At 48.7% G+C, this 26,143-nt stretch overlaps 1 protein-coding gene across 2 annotated transcripts in view; it reads left to right on the top strand.

The window, feature by feature from the left end:
- The first annotated feature begins 2,395 nt into the window (after positions 1 to 2,395).
- ARHGEF9 (Cdc42 guanine nucleotide exchange factor 9) overlaps positions 2,396 to 26,143 on the top strand; it is a 497,418-nt gene continuing 473,670 nt past the window's right edge. For both annotated transcript variants that reach the window (XM_060249023.1, XM_060249022.1), the window contains exon 1: positions 2,396 to 2,479. The gene's annotated coding sequence lies outside the window, so the exon portion shown is untranslated. The remainder of the gene's footprint in view (positions 2,480 to 26,143) is intronic.

Here is a 26,143-nt window from a genome sequence, read left to right as displayed (position 1 = left end):
GCCACTGGCCTGATCCAACATGGCTCCTCTTATGTTCTTATGTGACACAGAGTGTTGGACTGGATGGGTCATTGGCCTGATCCAACAGGGCTTCTCTGATGTTCTTTTGTGACACAGAGTGTTGGACTGGAGGGGCCACTGGCCTGATCCAACAGGGCTTCTCTTATGTTCTTATGTGACACAGAGTGTTGGACTGGAGGGGCCACTGGCCTGATCCAACAGGGCTTCTCTTATGTTCTTATGTGACACAGAGTGTTGGACTGGAGGGGCCACTGGCCTGATCCAACATGGCTCCTCTTATGTTCTTATGTGACACAGAGTGTTGGACTGGATGGGTCATTGGCCTGATCCAACAGGGCTTCTCTGATGTTCTTTTGTGACACAGAGTGTTGGACTGGAGGGGCCACTGGCCTGATCCAACAGGGCTTCTCTTATGTTCTTATGTGACACAGAGTGTTGGACTGGAGGGGCCACTGGCCTGATCCAACAGGGCTTCTCTTATGTTCTTATGTGACACAGAGTGTTGGACTGGAGGGGCCACTGGCCTGATCCAACATGGCTCCTCTTATGTTCTTATGTGACACAGAGTGTTGGACTGGAGGGGCCATTGGCCTGATCCAACATGGCTCCTCTTATGTTCTTATGTGACACAGAGTGTTGGACTGGATGGGTCATTGGCCTGATCTAACATGGCTTCTCTTATGTTCTTATGGACCACAGCCAAAGCAGTGTAAATTTTACAGTCTAGGGAAGAAGCAGCCATGTGCGTTCTTTCCCTGAAGAACACTAAGTAATACCCCCAGGGTCGTTTTGTAGAAAAATAGGGATTGTTATGCAGGGGTTGTTATGCAGCTGCACCTACTATTCAATGGACAAGGAGGTGGAACTCTCCAAAGGAAGAGGTGGAACTCTCAGAAAGGTTCAGAAGCTGTGCTCCTGTGAGCTCCCACTGAATCGGAGGCCTGAAGACCCCCCCCCCCTTCTTCACAGTAGCCTCTTGCTAGCTCAACTAACAAAAGGAATACCATCATTTCATCCCAAACATCTGGCAGTGCTCAGGCATCAGTTTGATTAGGGGTTATGGCTGAGTCTCCTGTTCATTTACCATTGTCATATGGCCCATTTTACCTGGCCATGCCATGTAGTGCTTGTTTGGCCCACTAGCCCAGGGGTCCCCTTTAGGCTTCCCAATTCCCAGGTCCCAGCGGGGGATCCCCCGGTTTTACAGGCTTCCCCCCACCCCCAGCCAGCTGGCTGGTATGTGAAGCCCCGCCCCCACACTCACCATGCCGCTCTAGATCTTGGGCAGGTTTAGAAACCTGAAAACAGGTCCCTTTCAAAATGTGTGTGTGCCTTTAAAGTTGAGCAGGAAGTACTTCATGGGAAGGGTCAGCAACACAGTCCCTTGGTTTGTTTTGCTTTCATTTCAGAGCAACTAAGTGTGTGTGTGTGTGAGAGAGAGAGAGAGAGAGAGAGAGCAGCGTAGCCCGTTCTTTTCAGATGTCGTTGTGGAGGAACCAGACCCAGTAAGTGTGTGTGTGTGAGAGAGAGAAAGAGGGTTTCCAATCCCCAGGTTTGGAGGCCCTTCCTCCCTCCCTTTAGAGTCATCAGAAAGCGGCGGGGGGGGGGGGGGAGGGAAATGTCTACTGGGCAATTATTCCCTGTGGAGAACAATTCCCATAGAAAATAATGGGGAATTGATCCGTGGCTATCGGGGGCTCGGGGGGGGCTGTTTTTTGAGGTAGAGGCACCAAATCTTCAGTGTAGCATCTAGTGCCTCTCCCCAAAATGCCCCCCAAGTTTCAAAATGGTTAGACCAGGAGGTCCAATTCTATGAGCCCCAAAAGAAGGTGCCCCTATCCTTCATTATTTCCTATGGAAGGAAGGCATTTTAAAAGGTGTGCTGTCCCTTTAAATGTGATGGCCAGACCTCCCTTGGAGTTCAATTATGCTTGTCACACCCTTGCTCCTGGCTCCACCCCCAAAGTCCCCTGGCTCCACCCCCAAAGTCCCCAGATATTTTTTGAATTGGACTTCGCAACCCTCGTTCCCATCTTATTGGTGTTCTGGCTGCCACAGCTTGCCTTCAGCCACACGGTGAAGATCCTTGTACTGCGGTGGCAGCTGCTGCCAAAGCAACATTTTTAAATACCAGCAACACCTGTCAGAGGCCTTGTTGGGCAAAAGCCCCACCGGCTCCCCCCACTTTCTAAAAACATTTGGCAGGCACTGGAGCCCCCCCCCCCCACTGGCCTGGATTTCTAGCTTTCCTAGAAATCCAGCAAAATGGGAAGGCACTTTTCTGCTTCAGTGATGCAGCAGTTTGTTCCTCCTCCTCCCTTTGATTCTAGCCAATGAAGGCACAACTTTGATGACCTGCAGGTGTGTGAAGCCCAAGCCGATGCTGCTGTGCTTCCTTGTTGACAGCCAGAACTGCATCAGTGGCTGCAGCTTCTTCCACCTGGGCTGGCTTCTTAAAGTAAGTAAGTTTAAGGGAAAGGATTTCATGCTTTTTAAAGGAATTTCCAAATGATTCCAACCACTTATCAGTAAGGTCATAAAAATATGCTTCTCTCTTTAAAAATGTAAAGGGATTGTACTTATCAGTCCCTTCTCCAAGTTCTGGCTGTAACAGCAAGGCGTAAGAGTCCAGTAGCACCGTAAAGACTAACAAAATTTGTGGCAGGGTACAAGAAGTGAGCTGTGACTCACAAAAGCTGCTCTCCTGCCTCCAATTGTGTGCTAGTCTTGAAGGCGCTCTTGGAGTCTGGCTCTTTTCTGCTGCTAAAGACTGACCAGCACGGCTATCTGTCTTGTTCTGGCTGTAAGTTGGAGATCAGCAAAAAAAACAACAACCCCCCAAAGTGATCTTTATATTTTCAGATCTTGAAAGTAACTTTTGATGGAGTCAAAGTGGGTGGCATGGCCTAGCGGTCAGAGGGCATGCAATTAGTTCAGTCTTTCAGGATATGTTCAGGAGATGAAGAACTTTCTGCTTACCTAAAAAAAGAAAAGAAAATGGAAGGCTTTGTACTTAGGGTTGTTGGGGGTTTTTTTACACCAACTGGTTTCATACATGGCAGGAATCAGCAATACTCTGAAAGCTCACAAAGACCTCTGAGCTCCAGACTAACTTTTTTGCATAGTGGGGCTCCTTTCCTTCCTCTTGTGTATCAAAGAAAAAGCATATTCGGGTTCTGCAAAGTTGGAGCTGGGAGCGCAGCAGCAGAACAGCCGGCAGTTGGCAAGGAACCTGTGACGGCGCTTCTCCCAGCTTCAGCTAGATGGATGGAATTCTGGACACAGGATATGAATTTTCAGTTGTATACTTCATTTATGTCAAGCTTATTGGAATGTACTCAAGACCTGTATTCTTTTTTCTTTTTGCTATCAGTCAAGTTGCAGCCAATTTATAGCAATCCTGTAGGGTTCTCAAGGCAAGAGATATTGAGAGGTGGTCGACACTGCACTTCCATGGTGCCACTGGTGGCCTCCTTTCCAAGCACTAATAAGGGCCGGCCCTGCTTGGCTACTGAGATCTGATGAGTCCAACCCCCTGCACAATGCAGGAAACTCACAAACACCGCCCCCTAAATTCACAGGATCTGCAACGCTGTCAGATGGCCACCTAGCCTCTGTTTAAAAACCTCCAAGGAAGGAGAGCCCACCACCTCCCGAGGAGGCCGGTGGAAACTTAGAATCATAGAATCCTAGAGCTGGAAGGTACCTCCAGGGTCATCTAGTCCAACCCCCTGCACAAGGCAGGAAATCACAAATACCCCCCCCCCTAAATTCACAGGATCTTCTTTGCTGTCAGATGGCCACCTAGCCTCTGTTTAAAAACCTCCAAGGAAGGAGAGCCCACCACCTCCCGAGGAGGCCGGTGGAAACTTAGAATCATAGAATCCTAGAGCTGGAAGGGACCTCCAGGGTCATCTAGTCCAACCCCCTGCACAAGGCAGGAAATCACAAATACCGCCCCCCCCCCCTAAATTCACAGGATCTTCATTGCTGTCAGATGGCCATCCAGCCTCTGTTTAAAAACCTTCAAGGAAGGAGAGCCCACCACCTCCTGAGGAAGCCTGTTCCACTGAGACTCTGTGCCTTGCAGAGACCTTCAACTTCTATGGTGGTTTGTCATCCAAGTACTAACCAGGGTTGACCCAGCCTAGCTTTTTTGGGGATATGACTTAGGTTGACTTGTTTAGAAGTTGGTCTCTTTCGCTCCATTTCTGTGAAGGCTCCCAACTATGAGTTAAGGGTGTGTCTGTGACCGATTTCCCGCTCACCTTGTCTGGTCTCGTGGCTCCTTTCCCCTGCGGGGCTGCTGCTGAATTTCACACAAGCTGCCCCCAGTTCCCCACCCCTTTTTAAGTTCCCTCTGTGGCAGACAGAAAGCGGTTTTCAGAGGATCCTGCCTGCTGCAGAGGGAACTTGAAGAGAGGCGGAGCAACCCGCTGGTCCAGGGCAGTTTGTGTAAAATGCAGCAGCAGCTCTGCAGAGGAGAGGAGAGTGAGAGCGGCGTTTAGTGGGAAATCGGTCTGTGTTTAGCATTTAGCTATCGAGGTTTCAAGGCCTGGGAGAAAATCAGACCTCCTCCTTTTACAGCAATGTAGAAAGCCACAAAAGCAGGGCTTTGTTTGTGCGGTCTTTCTCTCTCTTAGCCAAGCTTTGCTGTTTAGAAATCCTGAGCTAATCTTGGCCTAAGCGAAGGGGCAAGTAGGGTTACCAAACTCCGGGTGGCACCTGGAGATCTCCTGCTCTTACAATTGATCTCTGGACAATAGAGACAGGTTCCCCTGGAGAAAAGGGCGGCTTTGGAGAGTGGGCTCCATGGCATTAAACCCTGCTGAGGCCCCTCCCCTCCCCAAACCCTTCCTAGGCTCCGCCCCAACTAGTGTTGCCAATCCCCAGGTGGGGGCAGGGATCCCCCAGTTTGGAGGCCCTCCCCCTACTTCAGGGTCATCAGAAAGCAAGGGGGGGCGGGGATGTCTACTGGGCACTCCATTATGCTCTATGGAAACCACTTCCTATAGGGCCGGGGTGTTGAACTCATTTGTTATGGGTATCTGGGGCTCTGAGGGGGCTGTTTTTTGAAGTAGAGGCACCAAATTTTCTGTATATCATCCGCTGCCTCGCCTCAAAACATCCCCTAAATTTCAAAAAGATTGGACCAGAGGGTCTAATTCTGTGTGCCCCCCAAAAAGGTGCCCCTATCTTTCATTATTTTCAAATGAAGGCATTTAAAAGGCGTGTGGTCCCTTTAAATGTGATTGCCAGAGCTCTCCTCTGAGTTCAACTGTGTTTGTCACACCCATGCTCCCAGCTCCACCCCCAAAGTCTCCTGGCTCCACCCCCAAAGTCCCCAGATGTTTCTTGAGTTGGCCCTGACAAAGCCACCCCCCCTCCCCCCACGGCCAACCCCAGGGAAGGCCTGGAGATGTTTTTTACAATCCAGCCTCAACTTCTTAATCGTAGTTATCAGGAAAAGATGTAAATCAAGCGATAGATACCACAAACACTTAATGCGAACGATTTACATAATTAACTGTGGATCTGCATAATATGCAAAACCGGCTGATCAAATTTTCAGAATATAGCAGCCCTGTATGCAATGAGCCTACCAATTAAACTAGGGAGAGAATTCCGGGTTACTACTGACAGGAAATCCAGCATTTCTGTGTTCATAAACAGGTTTTCTGACAAAGTGGATTTGGGGATCCAGTTTCAAAAGGGGGATGAACAACAATGGGGGTGTGTTTACAGAGCGTTCGGCGATCTTTCTCCGCGTATGATGTTTTTAATCGTAGCTGGACTCTCCGGACCCACGACTCCCTGGGCACATCTGCTGTGGCACGTGGTGGCCCTTAGAATGACAGCATTCCCTATTAGAATGAGAACACCAAATAAAAGCCATGGCTGTTGCCAGGTTCAATGCTGGTGACGTGGCGACAGGAGGCACTTCTGGGGTGAGAAGGGGGCGTTCTGTCTGTGTTGGCCACTTCTGCTTGAATTGTCCACAAGATCCATCCCCCCCCACCCTTGGCTTGGCTTTTGATTCCTGAGCCAATATTGACTGGCTTGGGGGAGGGGAGAGGGACTTTTCAGGGAGGGCTGCCAACTCCAGGTTGGGAAATAGCTGGAGATTTGGAGGCGGAGCCTGAGAAGGGCAGGGCTTGAGGAGAGGAGGGACTTCAACAGGGTATTAATGCCATAAAGGTCACCTTCCAAAGCTGCCATTTCCTCCAGGGGAACTGATTTCCTGGAGGTCACTTGTAATCCCAGGAGATCATCAGCTGCCGCCTGGAGGTTGGCAACCCTATTTGCAGGGAAGACTGGGTGGGTGTGGAAAGGGTTAAGCACTCTTTCCTGCTGCTGATTCTCCACTGGGAAAGGAGTATGGGTTGCCAACAGCCTGGAGAAAAGGTGTTCTATCCCTTTAGTAGAAGCAGGGCTTTTTTTTGAGCAGGAACAAACAGGAACACAGTTCCAGCTGGTTTGATGTCAGGGGGCGTGGCCTAATATGCAAATTGTTCCTGCTGCGCCCTGAGTAGAAGCTTCAGGGGACGTTCTTGGTCAGGTGATGCTGTTTCCCTCCATGCCATGAAAAGCTTCAGCTGACCATTTCTACACATTCAGCTTCTGTTAAAGGGACAGGTCATCCCCTCTTCCAGTTGGTTGGCACCCCAGCTGATATAGGGCAGCCTCCAGGCATTTCATCCAAACAAAAAGATCCCACAGCAGGTCATGGGATGCTGCCCTTCTGGCATTTCTTTAAACTGTGGGGCGGCTTCCGTGTCTCCCAGAGCCATAAAGTGTCTTTCATGGGAACTTCTCCCGGGGATTAGGCAGGAGGGCCAGGCCAGCAGACACCGGCTGATCTGGTTGAAGATTGTCTTGTGGCCACTAAAGCACTTCTTTCATCATCCAAGTGACTCAGCAGGCTGGGGACACTGTGGGGTGGGGTGGGGAGGAGACCCCTGAGGCGAGTGGCCACCCCATCCTTTGCAGAGCCCTCATCTCTTTAGGTATATGAACTGGGAAGGGACGGTGGCTCAGTGGCAGAGCATCTGCTTGGGAAGCAGAAAGTCCCAGGTTCAATCCCTGGCATCTCCACTAAATAAGGGTCCAGGCTAATAGGCGTGAAAAACCTCAGCTTGAGACTCTGGAGAGCAGGGGAGGGGCTGTGGCTCAGTGGCAGAGCATCTGCTTGGGAAGCAGAAGGTCCCAGGTTCAATCCCTGGCATTTCCACTAAAAAGGGGTCCAGGCAAATAGGTGTGAAAAACCTCGGCTTGAGACCCTGGAGAGCTGCTGCCAGTCCGAGTAGACAATACTGACTTTGATGGACTGAGGGTCTGATTCAGTAGAAGGCAGCTACGTATGTTCATATATGTTCAACTGCACAGGAGTGTCTGAGGTCCCTGCAGAGCCCAGACTGAACAGTCAGGGGGCTAATTGTTTGGCTGCAGGCTGAGAGCAGTTTCTGATGCTGGATTCTTTAAACTCAAAATTATTAGGAAATTAAAGTGATTGTTGTTTTCATTAGAAGCAGTGGGAAATACATTTGTGGATGTAAAGGTGGCCAGAGATCTCCTGGGCTTATAACTGATCTCCAGGTGACAAAGCTCAGATCATCTGGATAAAACAGCTGCTTTGGAAGGTGGACTCTGTGGCATGAGACCCCATGGAAGCCCCACCCACCTCAGGAACCCCACCCCTCAAATCTCCAGATATTTTCCAACCTGAGGATGTAACCTCTCCCCTGGGATGAAATGTTCAGAGAGTGGGTTTTCTGCTAATTGTTTTGGGAAATCATATTATCATTTGTAGCACCATGATTTTGCAAATCAATATTCAGTTTGGAAAATCAGCTGAGATACATTCCATTCTAGCTAAACTTTCAGGGGTTGTGCCCTTCACCGGGGGGGGGGGAATCCTCCTTGCATTTCAGGCCAGTGAGAGAAAAGCACATCACCCGCATACCCCATAAGGTTGCCAGCTCTGGGTTGGGACATTCCTAGAGATTTTGGAGTGGTGCCTGAGGAAGGAAGGCTTAACTTCCAGAATTATTCACTTGGCTGGTTTTCTTGAAGTGGTTTCATCATTGCCTGAGATGCTGTGGTCAGATTATCTCCCCTAAGTAAGGTCAGTTAAACAATACAGTGACTGGCAGGAAGTGGAGATGCTGGGCACAGAAACTCCAGCTGTGGGAATTCTGTTTGGTGGGAAGCTTAACTATCTGTTCTGGTTGGATGCTGTCCCTGTCAAACACATGTCACAGTCTCATGCATTTTTTGATCCTGCCAATCCTCATAGGAATTTGAGGCAGCATTACCAAGTGCTCTGTCTTTTCATCTCTCCCTCCCTCCCCCCCCCCCACCCCTTGATGCCTCGCACACATTCTGCTGGCTGGGAAAATGGAACTGGAGAGTCTGGCTCTAGAAAGACCGCCAAAACAGGAAGTTTTTATCTGCTCCTGAAAGGCGGAAATAATTCTGTTCAGATCTGAAGCGTTTACAATATTTATGAATGGGTGTTGCTTGGGTCGGATCTTGATTCTTATCTTGCTTCTTGTGCATATCCCTAAGAAGGACATAAGAACCACCTTGCTGAATCAGACCAAGGGCTTTGAAAGCTGGCATCTCATTTTTAGTAAGGATCACTCAGATGCTTTGCAAACAATGGGGGGAAATGGAAAGATAGGAGTGGGTTGTTCCTTCATATTAATATCAAGGTAGCTGCAGGATATAAACAGATAATAAGAACAGCTGGGTAAAAGCTGGTGAAGAAGATGGGGCTTTCTGTTGTTCCTCCTGGGGAGGGGGCAGAAGGTGACAGTGAATAATAGAATCATAGAGTTGGATGGGACCTCCAGAGTCATCTAGTCCAACCCCCTGCACAATGCAAGAAATTCACAACTGCCTCCCCCTCCCCACATACATCCCCAGTGATCCCTGCTCCATGCCCCCCTCAAAAAAAACCCCTACCTCCAGGATCCCTGGTCAAACTGGTATGGAGAAAAATTGCTGCCTGACCCCAAAGTGGGCTGGGGAGGTTGATGGTTCCATGTCCTGTTCCCCAGCATGTCTCAAACCCTACACTCCCTGCACTGTTTTTGTCATTATTTAAAAGGGCCTTGAAACTTTATGTCACTGGTTTGCTCATGATGTGATGGTCACCAGCAGACCGGCTGCATCGAAGTCTCAGCCTGCAGTCTTGAGAAGGTTTGGGTCTGCAGAGGAGTTCAGGCTCTTGTCTCTGCGTGTGCTTTGATGTGTTGCCCAAGACAATCACACCTTCATTCAGGTTCACGCATGCCCGGAGGAGGGGAGGGGAGGGGAGCTTCCCTGGAACCCTGCAAGCTGCCTTGAAGCTTTCGTAAAGTCTCCTTTCATCTGGGAAGGTCCTTTTGTCAACACCTTTGACTGAGTGGGGGAGCCTCCACTGAACCAGAGGTGTGACTGTCACGCCCCAGGATTATGTTGTGTCCCCAGAAGGATGAAACCCACATCCTGAAATGATTGATGCTTCAACGTGATGTTTCCTTAGAAGAGCCAAGGATTGCCTGGCTAGGGCCAGCAGCCAATTAGAGAATTTGTACTTCATGAATTATCTAACCAGTTCTTCCACTAAATTAATCAATTACATTTTACTAGCACATCTCCAAAAACTCATGATAAAGGCCTTTTTTAGATGTTGAAGAACGTGTCAGGTGACTTCTGTACTGATCACATTTTTACCTGCTCTTTTCCCCATCATGGGACTGAGAGCTGCTCTGAAAGGCAAATAAATCCCGGGAGAGTAGAAATGTAATAAGTAGTGATGTTTTTAATCTCTATTCATCTATTATATTTTAATCATATGAACATATGAACCTGCCTTATACTGAATCAGACCCTGGGTCCATCAAAATCAGTATTGTCTTCTCAGACTGGCAGCGGCTCTCCAGGGTCTCAAGCTGAGGTTTTTCACACCTATTTCCCTGGACCCTTTTTTGGAGATGCCGGGGATTGAACCTGGGACCTTCTGCTTCCCAAGCAGATGCTCTACCCCTGAGCCACCATCCCTCCCCTGCTCTCCAGGGTCTCAAGCTGAGGTTTTTCACACCAATTTGCCTGGACCCTTTTTTGGAGATGCCAGGGATTGAACCTGGGACCTTCTGCTTCCCAAGCAGATGCTCTACCCCTGAGCCACCATCCCTCCCCTGCCCTCCAGGGTCTCAAGCTGAGGTTTTTCACACCAATTTGCCTGGACCCTTTTTTGGAGATGCCAGGGATTGAACCTGGGACCTTCTGCTTCCCAAGCAGATGCTCTACCACTGAGCCACCGTCCCTCCCCAATCCTACCCTTCCTCCAAGGAACTCAGGGTGAGATCTGTGTCTATCCTTCCCCACCCTGCTTGATCCTCACAAGAACCCTCCGAGGGGGGGCTGGCCTGACCTGTGGTCACCCAGTGAGTTTCATGGTGGCGTGAGGATCTGAACCCAGGTCTCCCAATCTTAGTCCAACTAGTACAGCACACTGGAGTTATGAAATAGGATTGATTGATTATATGATGATTGCTACTTTGGGTTCAAGAAGCAGTTTTCTCCAGGCCAGGCCCATAGCTAGGATTTTAAAAGTTGTGTGTGGGGGGGAAATGTAAGAATGTCAGGAGGCACAACAGCTTTCCTTCCCTGGCTGCCACCTCCATGGTTCAGGCTGCCTGATCTTCCCTCCCCACCCCCACTGCCAATGCCTGAGGGGCTGCAGGGGTGAAAGCTGAGAGGCCACCTCCTTCTTCCCTGTGACTTACATTGCACAGGAAGGGGACCCAGGAGCGATGCTGCCACTAAGCTGCGGAGTCTTGTGTCCAAAAATCCTACTTCGTGAGCTACCGGCATATATTAGTTTGCTCTGAGGCCATTTTTCCTGAGCTAAGACAAAAAGGGTGTGAGCCACAGGCTAAAAAACTGTGAGCTAGCTCACACTAACTCAGCTTAGAGGGGACCCTGCGTGGGAGTAGCCACTGCCCCTCCCATGTGGTCCCCCCTGCTTTTACCCCTGTAGCAGTGGCAGGGGGGAGGGAAGGTCAGCGGCAACTGTGTTGGGGCACCTGGCAGGAAGTCAGGGGGCAGGGTCCCCACAGGCCCCCCTGTAGTTCCAGGCCTGCTCAGGGCCAGTTTGGCTAGGGGTCCTGGAGGTTTTTTGCCATCCTCTGGGCATGGAGCAGGGGTCACTGGGGGTGGGGGAGGAGGCACTTGTGAATTTCCTGCATTGTGCGGGAGAGGCCTGGCAGTAGGGTTGCCAAGTCCAATTCAAGAAATATCTGGGGACTTTGGGGGTGGAGCCAGGAGACATTGAGGGTGGAGCCAGGAGACATTGGGGGTGGAGCCAGGAGCAAGGGTGTGACGAACATAATTGAACTCCAAGGGAGTTCTGGCCATCACTTTTAAAATGCACACCTTTTTAAATGCCTTCCTTCCATAGGAAATAATGAAGGATAGGGGCACCTTCTTTTGGGCCTCATAAAAATGGGCCCCCTGATCCAATCTTTTCGAAACTTGGGAGATATTTTGGGGAGAGGCACTGGATGCTCTACTGAAAATTTGGTCCCTCTACTTTAAAAAACAGCCCTCCCCCCCAGAGCCGCAGATACCCGCAGATCAATTTTCAATTATTTCCTATCGGAATAAGTCTCCATAGGGAATAATGAAGTGCTGAGCAGACATTTCCCTCCCCCCCCCCCCCGTTTTTGACGACCCTGAAGTGAGGAGAGGGCCTCCAAACTGGGGATGCCCTGCCCCCACCTGGGGATTGGCAACTTTAACACACACTTATTTGCTCTGAAAGGAAAGCAAAACAAAGGGAGGGACTCTGCTTTGACTAAGAACTGCTTCTGACCATTCCCAATGAAGTACTTCCTGCTTCCTGCTCTTATTTAAAGGCACACACACATTTTAAAACGGAACCAATTTGCAGGTTTCTAAAGCTGCCAGAGATCTACAGGTAGGTGGTGGCTGTGGGGGGCGTGGCTTCCAGCTGGCTGGGGGCGGGGGAAGCCTGTAAAACCAGGGGATCTCCCGCTGGGATCTGGGGATTGGGAAGCCTAATTGGCAGACTAGATGACCCTGGAGGTCCCTCACAACTGTTACGACTATATGATTTAGTAACCCCACCCAGGCACAGACTAGGCCCAAACTCTCTCAGCCTTGGTGGGTTCTCCATCCCTGCATTGCTAATTACAGGGTTTTCCTATGTGACTGAAAATGCATCTTCAGTATTTTTATTACAGCTGCCAACCTCCAGGTGGTGACTGCAGATCTCCTGGGATTACAGCTGATCTCCACACAACAGAGATCAGTTTGCCTAGAAGAAAACAGTCACTTTGAAAAGTGGGCTCTGTGGCATTAGATCCCTCTGAAGTCCCTCCCCTCCCCAGATCCCACTCTTTGAAGGCTCCCGGTTTCCCCCAACCCAAAGTTGGCAACAACATCTGTCCCTTGTTACAGGAATGTCCATTTGTAGCAGCACACGGGGACTAGTGTTGCCAATCCCCAGGTGGGGGCAGGGGATCCCCCGGTTTGGAGACCCTCCCCCCGCTTCAGGGTCATCAGAAAGCAGGGGGGAGGGGAGGGAAATGTCTGCTGGGAACTCTATTATTCCCTATGGAGATTTATTCTCATAGAAAATCATGGAGAATTGATCTGCAGGTATCTGGGGTTCTGGGGGGGGCCTGTTTTTTGGGGGTAGAGGCACCAAATTTTCAGTATAGCATCTAGTGCCTCTCCCCAAAATACCCCCCCAAGTTTCAAAAGGATTGCACTAGGGGGTCCAATTCTATGAGCCCCAAAAGAAAGTGCCCCTATCGGTCATTATTTCTTATGGAAGGAAGAAATTGAAAAGGTGTGCTGTCCCTTTAAATGTGATGGCCAGAACTCCCTTTGGAGTTCAATTATGCTTGTCACAGCCTTGATCTTGGCTCCACCCCTAATGTCTCCTGGCTCCACCCCCAAAGTCCCCAGATATTTTTTGAATTGGACTTGGCAACCCTGGCAGGGACCCAAATAGACCCACGGGGTGCGTTCCAGTGGTGGGCCCACCCCAATCTACTAGCACTTCTGTTGGTTAATTTCTCAGTTTGACGCCCTTTCAAGCCCCAACTTGAAAGCAGCCGTTCCGGATTATTATGAGGAAAACGGGAGTTCTGATGACTTTTGGAGTTGGCAGGAGCTGCAGGGAAGAGGATCCTGGAAGCTCCCTCTGATCCTGCTGTGCTGCGAGGTTTATTCCCTTTCCCTCCGATCACACCCAGCGGAGCTCTTGCCCAACAGCCATTAACTGCGTTTTAAGCAAGGTCCCTGCCAGTCCAGGCCTGTTGCTTCTCTCCAGCAACCCAGCCGAGCTGCGTGCCGCCGTTCAGACAAAAGCTTTAGCAGCCGCACAGGAGACTGTTAGATCTCAGGTGGCTGAAACAACCCTGACAATGTAAAACTGGGCACCTCTCAATAATTCCCAATCGCCGGGGCTTTTTTTCGAGCAGGAATGCACAGGGACACAGTTCCGGCTGGTTTAGGGTTGCCAAGTCCAATTCAAGAAATATCTGGGGACTTTGGGGGTGGAGCCAGGAGACATTAGGGGTGGAGCCAAGATCAAGGCTGTGACAAGCATAATTGAACTCCAAAGGGAGTTCTGGCCATCACATTTAAAGGGACGGCACACCTTTTCAATTCCTTCCTTCCATAGAAAATAATGAAGGATAGGGGCACCTTCTTTTGGGGCTCATAGAATTGGACCCCCTGGTCCAATCTTTTTGAAACTCCGGGGGTATTTTGGGGAGAGGTACTAGATGTTATACTGAAAATTTGGTGCCACTACCCCAAAAAACAGCTCCCCCCCCGAAGCCCCAGATACCCGCAGATCAATTCTCCATGATTTTCTATGGGAATAAATCTCCATAGGGGATAATACAATTCCCAGCAGACATTTCTCTCCCCTCCCCCCGCTTTCTGATGATCCTGAAGCAGGAGGAGGGTCTCCAAACCGGGGGATCCCCTGCCCCCAGCTGGGGATTGGCAACCCTAGGCTAGTTTGGAGACATGGGGTGTGGCCTAATGTGCAAATGAGGTCCTGCTGGGCTTTTCCTACAAATAAAGCCCTGCCAATTGATTTTGCAAGAGGATAAGGCATATGGTTTTATTTATTACTTTAAAAAAAAAACCTGTCTTTCCTCGAAAGGGCTCCGGGTGGCATGCATGCTTTCCCCTGCCTCATAACAGCTCTGTGAGGTAGGTTAGCTGGAGAGGTCTGGGCTGGAGCCAAGGGAGGAGGGGTTTGGGGAGGGGAGAAACTTCAACGGGGTATAATGTCATAGAGTCCACCTTACAGAGCGCCCATTTTCTCCAGGGGAACTTGTCTCTATAGCAGGATTGCCAGGCCCTGCATGCGCACTTCTTCAGATACTGGGTATCAGCTTCTGCATCAACTTCAGATGCAGTCTGAAGCAGTGTGCACATGAAAGCTTATTCCCAGAATTAAGCTTTGTTGGTCTTAAAGGTGCCACTGGACTCAAACATTGTTCTTTGAAGTTATGCTTGAAGGATGAACGGGCCCTGTAGAAGGCCCCTTGCGGATCTCTCTCCAAACAGGAAACCAGGACGCTGTGATGAGAGAACTGTGCCCCATTGCCTTCTCTAGAGGCCCCTTACATCAAGGAAATAGCAGTGGTCCCAGAAGATCCTGTAAGATGTTCTGGGACTAGAATTGCCAGCCTGCAGGTGAGATCTCCAGAGCACACAGATCAGCTCCCCTGGAGAAAGTGGATGCTTTGGACGGTGGTCTCTGTGGACACGTACCCTGCTGAGGTCCCTCCGCCCCCCTAACCCTTACCTCTTCAAGTTCCACCCCCAAATCTCCAGGAATTTCCCAACCCAGAGAATTTGAACCTTTGCTCTTTAGAAAAATGTATAATGGGACTATGAAGCTTGTTGAAGCTCTTATTGTGAAACAGGGAATTTAGTACAACCCTGTCGCTTTGTATTTGTGGCTTGCTGCACAGGACTTTTCCACCAAGTTATTGTGAAGAAGATTTGGAGCTTTGGACTCTGCTGAAAATTATTCCTCTCCAGAAACCGGATTTCTGCATCATATCTATGGACGTTTTTTCACCTTTTTGAAATTGTGGTGTGGGTGTGGTTTTCATAAGTTGTGATTAGGTTCACTTTATGCTGGGTTTTTTTGTCTATAAATATTCTTTTTCTAAGTTTCTGCTGTTTTGAGGCTGGTTACTCGCGGAGGTTCTTACCTTTTTCCTGCTCCATTTTTTCCACGTTTCTCTTGTTGGTTACCTTAGGTCCCAAGCAGGGGATCTCCCGGTTTGGCAGGCTCCTTCCTGGCCCCCCAGTCAGCAGGCCAGCAGGGGGAAGTCCCACCCCAACAGTCACCATGTGCCTTCCTGCCTCAGAAGGCTTAGAAAGACACTGGGAACAGCTTGCTTCTAGAAAGGTTGTGTGCCTTTAAATCTTCCAGCCAGGCTCAATGGGGGCAGAGCGAGCCTACAGAACAAGGTGCCTGTTGGAAGGGAAGGGAAGGAGCCCAGAACCTCCATTTATTTTACAATGCCTTAAGAAGCTGTTTGCACACTAAAATAGTAACTTCTGGTTTCCCTGTGTTAGTCCGACAAACTGGGTTGAGTATAGAGCAGCCAACAACTCCCATGGTGAGTAAATTGCTCCAGTGAGACCACAAAGTATGTGCTCCCAAAATGTGTTTATTTTGGCTGCTTTGTGGAATTCTCTGTCAGGAACTCTTTGTTAGAACTCTGTCTGGGGCAGTAATGCTCTGTATTCTTGGTGCTTGGAGGGGGGGGCACAGTGGGAGGGCTTCTAGTGTCCTGGCCCCACTGACAGACCTCCTGATGGTACCTGGGGTTTTTTTGGCCACTGTGTGACACAGAGTATTGGACTGGATGGGCCACTGGCCTGATCTAACATGGCTTCTCTTATGTTCTTTAAGATCACCTAAGTTTAATTCTGGGTATCAGCTTTTGTGTGCATGCACACTTCTCAAAAATCTGGAAAAGTGCACATGCACCTGAAAGCTGATACTCAGGATAGGGGCACCTTCTTTTGGGGCTCATAGAATTGGACCCTATAGTCCAATAGTTTTGAAACTTGGGGGGTACTTTGGGGAGAGGCACTAGATACTATACTGAAAATGTGGTGCCTCTACCTCAAAAAACAGCTCCCCCAGAGCCCCCAAAACCTCCAGATCAATTCCCCATTATACCCTATGAGAATCGATCTCCACATAGGGAATAATGAAGTGCTCAGCAGACATTTCCCTTCTCCCCCCCCCCTTTCCGGCGACTCTGAAGTGAGGGATTGGCCTCTCAACTCACGAGTTGCAGCCAACTTCTTCCAAGTAACACAGACACCCCATCCCAAGAGGAAGCCTTTCAATCGGAGACTGAAGCTTCCGGAGGGGAAAAGTCACATGGTGGCTGCGGGGGCGGGACTTCCCCCTGCCGGCCAGCTGATTGGGGGCAGGAAGGAGCCTGGGAAAGCCAAGAACACCCGCTGGGACCTGGGGATTGGCAAGCCTAATGGGGAGGGTGGCATAGAAGTTCAATTATCAATAATAACAATAATAATATTTCAGTTAAGAATCCCATGCTGTGTATTCTCCATAAGCAAATTTGTATGGGTTCCTCGGTAGCGTACTGGTTTTCCTGAGAGAGTGAGCTGTAAAATATTGGGGGCGGGGGAGGTTTTGTAAAATCTAGAACACCAGAAAGGGCTTCCAGAATTTTTCTAAAGCTAAGTCAGATGGTGTACAAAACTGTCTAGGGGAGGGCTGGCAGAACCACTTGCAGTTCCCTGAAAGAAAGTCCTTTTTTGAATAGCATCCACGAAGGCCCACCTTCCCACAGTTCACATACAAATTGACCATGGACCACTGCCTGTATTCCCCTCCCTCCCATTAGGCTGGGGGTCCCCAGCACCACTGACACCTCTCTTGGAGTGGTTTTAGAAAGTGGATAGGGCCACACAGGGCTCTTGCCCGGCAGGGGTTCTGATTTGCCAGTGGAGACGTGATGGGCTATGCAAATTAAAATAACTCAGTGGCAGCTGCTGCCACAGTATTTCTCTTATCCTCTCTCACCCCTCTTTTCCAGTGTATTTTTAATAACCCTTCTTCTCCCTTACACTTGGGCCTCCTCTGTGTGTGGCTCCTCCTCCTACAGCAGCCATTTTGTGGTTGCGCCCACCACCCAATGTCTGAATCCCAAAGGTGTCTGCAGGCTAGAAGAGGTTGGGGGGCCCTGAGGTATTGCAGAGGGTGGGTCTGCATTGAGCCTCTTCTGGCTTCTGAGACACAGGGCATTTTCCAAATGGACCACAACTTAAAAAAAAAAAAGAACCTGAATGTTTAAGGTGTTTTGCTTTTAATTGCACTCTGGATTCAGTTGTACTCACAGAATAGTTTCAGGTGGGCATCCATGTTGGTCCGAAGCAGCAGAACGAAGTCTGAGTCCAGGGGGGCACCTTTAAGACCAACAAACTTTAATTCTGCCACTCAGAAGACATCCAGCAGCATTTTTCTGTCTGGACAGGCATTTATCATGTGTATATCTTTGGGAGATGGAGCATTCACGTTTGTGTCCTCATGCAGGTAGAATCAAGATACATATGCATCCTCCAAATCTAAACTTTTAGGGCTCAGGGAAACCTTGAATTCTTTCACAAATAACGAAAACCAAAACCCACCCCTCCAGACTCTTGCAAAGGTAGAAGAACTGAAGATCTATTTAGGGTCCCCTTTCCCACACAACCAGGTGCCTCCACAGAAGCCCACTTCTTCCAGATGTTGCCCCCTCCCAGCAACTGTTGTTCACAGGTACCCTGCTTTTGAACATGGAAGTTCCATTGACTCATTCTGCTTAAAAGCCATCAGCAGACTTATCTTCCATGGATTAGGACAGTAGTTTTTCGAGAAAGGCATCGTCAAATAGCAGTGTGAGCATGTATGCCAAGTAAAAATCTGGCTCCTGGGGGGTTTTGCTTTAGAAACATCCCCAGATAGGAAGGTGGTGATTGGCAGTCTTCAGAATACGGCTGGATGATTATTTGTTGGAGATGCTTTAGGCTGATCCTGCATAGAGCAGAGGGCTGGACTAGATGGTCTGTATGGCCCCTTCCATGATTCTGTGATTCTAAATAATCTCAGTTTGCTGTGGTTGCACACCCACAAATCCGCCCCCCCAATTCTAGCTTTTACAAATATATTTCCAGCAACTGACCTGGATAAATGTGTATGTAAAAAATTTTCCAAGATGATTTTTCTGGATCAGTTAGCAACTGTAGATCTGGGGATTTCCCCCCCCCCTCTTGGTATTATGTTGTGTGCAAGTCTGAAAAACGAAGCAATCAGGGATAAAGAACATCCCCCGTGTGTGCATTCTGTCATGCCTATTTTTACATCACTCCCTTATGATAACATTTCACGGAAGGAAAGGGAACCCAAAGAGCACATGGGTGTGCCAGAGAAACGTTGCAGGCACACAGAAGGAGACAAAGGGCTGCCGTCCGTCTCACAATTCCTTCACACTCCCCGAGGGAAGGGGGTTGATATTTTCCTTGCCAGAAACAGCTCTTACTTTTGAGCCACTTCCTGCTTGAAGGAAATAGGTTGTGTTTCATGATGTGACCAAGGGCTAGTTCTCAAAGCAAGAGGCTGTGGCCTGGGCTGCTTCAGACAGAAGGGGGAGACTCACACAACTGAGGGTTCTGTGGTGTGAACACACCCACCTTGCAGGAAAATACCACATCAAGAAAAGGGCTCTAGCCTTGTTTTCTCCCTGGTTTTCTGCATGCAGGGGTTTATTTTCCTCTGGAGGAGCATTCTGTCACATGAGCCTGCACCCACTGGTGTCTGGGCTGGGCCATGCGTCGGACAGGTTTGCCACCTCAGTGAGAACGAGGCTGGAGTGTCTCAGCCCTCTGACGACAGAGCAGGGACTCCTGACACAGGCAGCCACAGTCAGCCGTGCACACTTTTTAACCATGCTGGTGCTCTCTTCGTTACCTATCCTTCCCCCCCCACACACACACACTTTTGTTTTGCATTTTTGGTTTTGCTCGGAAACCCAGTTAAGTCCCTGAGGCATCAAGGCTGGCCACAGGAAGTCTGGATGGGGATCCCTCATCATCAGGGCCGGCGCTAAGGGTTCTGCCACTAAAGGCAGACCCCTGAGCCCCCCCCCCCCTCCAGCTCCCTTTTGGATTCCCCCCCCCCCCCCCGTTCTACACTGTCTTTACACTGTCCAAGGAAGCCTCCAAAGAGCGTAGGGTTGCCAATCCCCAGGTGGGGGCAGGGGATCCCCTGGTTTGGAGACTCTCCCCCCGCTTCAGGGTCGTCAGAAAGCGGGGGGAGGGGAGGGAAATGTTTTCTGGGAACTCTGTTATTCCCTATGGAGATTTATTCCCATAGAAAATCATGGAGAATTGATCCGCGGGTATCTGGGGCTCTGGGGTGGCTGTTTTTTGGGGTAGAGGCACCAAATTTTCAGTATAGCATCTAGTGCCTCTCCCCAAAATACCCCCCAAGTTTCAAAAAGATTGGACCAGGGGGTCCAATTCTATGAGCCCCAAAAGAAGGTGCCCCAATCCTTCATGATTTCCTATGGAAGGAAGGAATTGAAAAGGTGTGCCGTCCCTTTAAATGTGATGGCCAGAACTCCCTTTGGAGTTCAATTATGCTTGTCACAGCCTTGATCTTGGCTCGACCCTAATGTCTCCTGGCTCCACCCCCAAAGTCCCCAGATATTTCTTGAATTGGACTTGGCAACCCTAAAAGAGTGTAGTTTTTAAAAGGCGACCATCCGCTTTCGGGTTGAAAGCAGCCTAGTTGTGCCTTCATGGAAAGGTGTCCCTGGGCTGCTTTCAACCCGAAGGCAGCTGGCTGCCTTTAAAACACCGCACTCTTTGGAGAGTGCGTTGTTTTAAAGGTGCCTGGCCGCTTTTGGGTTGAAAGCGGCCGAGCGGTGCCTTCATGGAAAGATGCTCCTCAGTCGCTTTCAACCCGAAAGTGGCTGGCTGCTGCTGAGAAACTACGCTCCAAGGAAGCCTCCAAAGAGTGATGGGGAGTAAGGGGGGGTGCCTCGTAGCACCCCCAGGCCGGGTAGAGCCCAAGACCACCGCCTGCCCTGCCTACTCCCATGCGCTGGTCCTGCTCATCATTTCTAAGATTCTGGAGGCAAGAGAGCTTTTTACTGGCCCAGTGGCTTATTTAAAGCATTCTGCAACCTAGCGCAACAGCGGAACACGTCTCCTTTGCCCTCTAGCACACGCTCATCTAGGCTGTGTTGGACACGGGGCAGTTTGAAGGAGGGTGGTGCTGAATTCTACCTTCTCATTCTGCATCCTAGATAGGTTTGGGACTTATGATGCTTTATGCCTGTTTTGCGGATAGGGAGTGAGTCAAGGGAAAGAGCCAAGCTTACTTGGTGCCTGTGTAATAAAAGATGCCACTCATTTTAAACGGTAAAGGTAGTCCCCTGTGCTAGCCCCATTTGTTTCTGGCTCTGGGGTGACATTGCTTTCACAATGTTTTCACGGCAGACTTTTTACAGCGTGGTTTGCCATTGCCTTCCGCAGTCATCTACGCTTTCCCCCCAGCAAGCTGGGGACTCATTTTACCGACCTCGGAAGGATGGAAAGCTGAGTCAACCTTGAGCCTGCTACCTGAACCAGCTTCCGCTGGGATCGAACTCAGGTCATGAGCAGGGAGCTCAGACTGCAGTACTGCAGCTTTACCACTCTGTGCCACGGGGCTCTTGCCACTCATTTACCCTCCTTTGGTGTTGGCTCCCACCTGCCCTTCATCATCACACAAGGAACTGGTCATCCGTCTATCTAATGCTTATCCTGCCCACCCTCCATTCATGGTTCTTCCTTTCTTATTTTGTCCTTTTATCCTTTTGGCTGAAAGAAAGCGACTGGCTCAAGGCTACCCAAAAAGCAGGGGCGGGGGGGGGGGAGGTGTTGGGGTTTAATTTTTAAAACTGTGTAAGAAAACATCAGTGGCAGTCAGAGTTTCTCCTGTCATTTCTATTGTAAATATAGTATTGCCCATCATTCAATGCAACTGTAGGTACGGCTGGTGGGGACAGTGGCAGGCTAACTCTTGAAACTGCTGCTCTGCAGTGCCTCTCTTCAAATGGCTGGGAAGTGGTACTGCAGCCACCAACCCAGTAAGAACAAGTGACAGAAGAGCCTATAGATCCCTCAAAGGATTAAATGGGCGATTAATGTAAATAAAGAAATACAGATGGAAACTTGGGAATACTTGTGGAAGAATTCTACGAAGCTTTCGACGTGTCATAGTATTAAAGAGAACTGTTTTAACTGGTATTTACCAGAGAAATGGGATTGGATTGTGAAAAATACCAGAGAAATGGGATTGGATTGTGAAAAATACCAGAGAAATGGGATTGGATTGTGAAAGTTTTATCGTGGAGTGAGATGGACAAATTAACAAGAACTTTAAGAGACTATGATTAGGATGTGTTCAAAAAGGAGTGGAAGAAATTTAGAGGATATATAGAGAAAGAGTGGAATGTAAAAAGACATTGGACAATTTTTTAACATGAATAGGAGAAAAGAAAGATATTGAACTTTGATTGGTTAAGGGTACTATATAACCTCGGCGGGAGTCTAGTAATGGAGGGAGGGGGGATTGGAAAATATCATATGGGTTAGAGATAGTAATGATATAATTAGATATTGTTACCATATGTTATCAATAAAATTGTTTAAACATAAAGAGAACTGTTTTAAAATGATGTATAGATGGTATATGACTCCTAAAAAATTGGCAAAGATGAACAATAAGATGCCAGAGAGATGCTGGAAATGTAAAAAACATGAAGGTTCTTTCTATCATATGTGGTGGACTTGTGAAAGAGCAAAAAAGTATTGGCAGATGATTCAGCAAGAAATTTCTAAGATCTTGGGATATGAATTCAAGGAAGTTGCAGAGACTTTTCTGTGGGGATTACAAATGGAAAAATTTCCAAAAGAAGATAGAACTGTAATTTGGTACTTGCTAGGACATTATATGTGCAGTTGTGGAAGCAAGAAAAAATACCAGAGAAATGGGATTGGATTATAAAAGTTATGACATGGAGTGAAATGGACAAATTAACAAGAATATTAAGAGATTATGATTTAGAAGTTTTTAAGACGGAGTGGAAAAAGTTTAGAAGGTATGTAGAAAAAGAGTGGAAAATAAAAGGACATTGGACAATTTTTGATAATGATTAAGTTTTAAAAAAAAGAATATTAATTTTTTGTTTTAATAGTTAAGGGTACCTTTAAATATTTGCATTTTAAGTAAATAACACCGGCGGGGATCAAGTAATGGGGGGAGGCGTGGGTAGAAAGTAATAGATGGGGTAGATAAAAGAAGTTTTTAAAGATGTAAGAAATAGATTTATTACCATATCTTACCAATAAAATTGTTTTAAATCAAGAAGAGCCCATAGATCCCATTCAGCGTTACAAAGCGGCTGACTCCGGCCTGATGCCTCAGTCTGAGCAACTTGTCACCCAGGGCTGCAGAATACCTTTAACTCCTTGTCTGGAAGAAGAGGGACGTCTGTCTGTCCAGGCAATAGCGTGTGGTTGCCAGGGGCTCCTCTTCCACAGTAATTCAAGTATAGGACGACGGAGATAGTTTTAACTCAGAGAGTCCTTAAGGTCAGTGGCAGATCACATGCTTTGCATGCTTAAAGTCTCTGACATCTCCAGCCAGAGGATCCTACATTGCAGGCATCTGGAAGACCTTGGAGCTCTACTAACAGACAGTGGAAGGGGCTTCACTATGGTGGTTAGATATCTAACTAAGGAATTTTCAGCCTGGAGTTTAGCTCCAGCCTGCTCCCCTGGTCTTCTTGGCACCCCACCAAGGGGAAATGCTTTCACTGACTAAACACAGGAATTCTGCTGTGCTCACTGGTCCCTCCTGTCTGTTTACGCAGCCCATAGGAACAAGCAGGAACTGGCTAAGCAGTTTCATTGTAGAGGCTTGGACAACTGTCTGCCGCCTGATCTTCTCCAGAAAGCTTTGTTTTGGCTTTCCAAATGCCACTAATGCTCCCCTTTATCTCCTTGATAGATTTCTCTCCCTTCTGGGATATCAAAGGAACAGTTGTTTTGACGGCACCAGAAGAAAAAAAAAAAGTTACTTCCTACAATGGAATTCTAGCAGACGTTTTCTGCCTGGGCAAAGCTATTGGGAAAGGGGGGGAAAAACCAAGAAAGGAAAGGAGCCGGGGAAAAGTCTTTGCAAAACAAAATCGTGCGACGGTTTAAAAGAAGGTTTTTGAAACGGTTCGATTTCTGTTCTTGACTGCTCAAATGCAAAGGGCAGGCCTTGACGATAAACTGAACAACAGAGATGTATTTCCTTACCAATTGTCCAGGGACGCATGTACATTTTTAGTTTTGACGTACTTATTTAATGAACATATCCTCTGAAAGGAGCTTGTAGAACAGATCCATGCATGCACACGCGTGCCTGTTCCATTCTGCTCCAGTCTTCTTCCATTCCGTCACACTGCAGGTCGGCCAAGGAACAGAACAGAACCCAGACTGGAGTGATGCAGTAAAGAGCGGAGAGCACTTTGCTGGTCATAGTGGAAAGCACTGCCAAGTGGCAGCCAGTTTATGGTGACCCCCTCCCCCCCAAGGGGTTGTTGAGGCAAGAGACGTTCTGAGGTGGTTTGCCACTGCCTGCTTCTGCATTGTGATCCTGGACTTCCCTGATGGTCTCCCATCCAAGTCCTAACCAGGGCTGATCTGACCCTGCTTCGCTTTTGAGGTCAGATGAGATTTGGCTATACCCGTTTCCCTCCTTCCCTGGACCATGCAGGTTGCCCAGTGGCCTGGCTGCGGCAAGGGCGAGGGAGGCGCTGGCAAGGGTCACAGGGAGCCCCAAGTCTCCTGCACAGTCAGAGTCCTGTTGGCTGCCCCCAGCAATGGTGCTGGGCACTCAGTGGTGAAGCAGAGCAGAGGGAAGATCACAAAGCACTGAGGGACCGACCAGAAGAATGCCACAACGCAGCAAGGAACAGGAGGGGGCAGCATTGGTGTTGGCTAAAACGGGAGCAGATTGTGCTGAGGGTCTCGTGGGTGTGTTTGTGTGTGAGAAAGACCTTTAGACATGTGATTAATGGTGTCTGGGGTTGCCAAGTCCAGCCTGGGAAATACCTGGAGATTTGGAAGCAGTGCATGCGGAGGAGAGAATGTGTGGAGTCATTTCGTCTAGAATTTATGGTATATCATAGCGTTTGCCCTCTGAAGTGGCCATTTTCTCCAGGAGAACTGATCTCTGTAGTCTGCAGATCAGTTGTAATTTTGGGAGAAACTCGTGCCTTACCTGGAGGTTGGCAATCCCAACTGCAAGCCTGGTCTTTGTGGGCTGAGTGTGTTAATGATGCCTCCCAAACAGGCAAAGTTCCGGCTACAGAACATGATCAGTGGGGCTCCCAGGAGCTCAGATAGTGCCAGAAACTCCTAAAGAGAGAGGTCTTTATGGGACTCCTGAAGAGGGAGGCAGTGAATTGCAGAGGGAAGGAGGGGGCAAAGCAAACATATTCTAACAAGGGACAGTTATTATTTTAAAGTGCTAGAAAATCCTGGGTGAAATTTAGACTGGTGCCATCAGTAGCAAAATACTTCCCTTATACCTCCCAAAGGCTGGGCCCTAGCTCCTCCTGTATCCTTTAGCCAAAAGCAGCGACTGGCTGTTTCTCAAAAGCAGTTTGTGTCTTGCTGAATCAGAGTGCTGTGTAACTACAATCAGTTGCTGTAGGGCACACTGTTGAGAGATGCAGTAAGACACAGTAAGACACAGCAAGCGGCTTGTCTCAAGCCTCAGACCTGCTGAGAACTTGGATGGATACTGTTCACCTAGAGCAATTCAACTCAAGCATCACAGCCTATAAAGGAGTTTTGCTCCTGTGTTACCAGTGCCCGTGCGCTTGCGTTACCAGCGGCAGGAAGTTTCAGCTTGTTGCTGGCCATGGCCGTATCATTAAACTGAGCGACATGTTCAAAAACACAGAAATCACTTGCTGCACAAATGGATGCTTTAAATAACCAAGACTGGATAGATTTATGCCCCTGCAGACAGCAGCATCGATTTAAGAAGTAATCACAATAATAATGGGATTACAAGTTTAGCTGAGTTCATGGGCAGACACCAAAGGAACACCTAAGTAGTAAGTCTCAATTTAGTAGTAAACTTCAATCCGAATTTACTCAGGTGCATCCAATCAGCATATCAAATGATTGCTTCCTCGCTTGGGACAGGCAAACAGGACATGAACAAAATGAACTGGAGACGGAGCGTGCCTACTTAAAAGTCCTTCTACCAGCCCCTACTCAGAATTTGTTTCTGGGTTCTCCGAGAAGGCTGGTATGAGAATCTGCCTTTCCTTCCCTCGGAGAAACTTCAGTTGATGCTGCTCTTCTCTCTCCTGTCCCCATGACAAATTGTCTTGCCAAGATGTCCTTTTTATACAAGTGGGGCTCTTTGTGTGTTCGTTTGGAAGTTTCAGATTCACACTCTAGCAGGTGAACTTAGGCTGACTGCATCAGGCATTAAAATCAGGCATTAAAATCTGAAAACTGGAGGGATCAGGTGGTTATGCTGTTTATGTGTCTGTCTGGGGAACTGGGTGCATATCCTTGCTTGGCAGACGCATTTCTCCAGCTTGGTGCTAAATTTCTACATAGTATAATGTGAGTGGGGCTGAGAAGTGTCTGGTAACCACAGTCTCCTTCCCTAGACAGGTGAAGGCTTATTCAGTGCATGGAGAAACACACTCTGCCCATGTACAAAAACACTGTTCAGTATCCAAAGGCTTTGCCCTGCAGATTCCTCTCCAGCTGGTTTTTAAAGAAGAGCCTGAGGCTGGCAAAAGCATTCCCAAGGGAGGTGACTGTGTGTTCCCTGATGCTACAGAACCAAAAGATGCAAGGGTGAGCCAGAAGATGCTTGAGGAAGGAGAGGCTTGTTTTGCCAGGAAGAAGAGTGGCATCATGGTGTGGTGGCACCACCTGAGAGGAAGTGCCAACAGAGAAAGAGCAAAGACTG

Source organism: Heteronotia binoei, chromosome 11 (assembly GCF_032191835.1).
Source record: "Heteronotia binoei isolate CCM8104 ecotype False Entrance Well chromosome 11, APGP_CSIRO_Hbin_v1, whole genome shotgun sequence".
NCBI classification, from domain to species: Eukaryota; Metazoa; Chordata; class Lepidosauria; order Squamata; family Gekkonidae; genus Heteronotia; species Heteronotia binoei.
The sequence above is the reverse complement of the archived record's forward strand: the minus strand, read 5'-3'. Positions and strand labels throughout refer to the sequence as shown.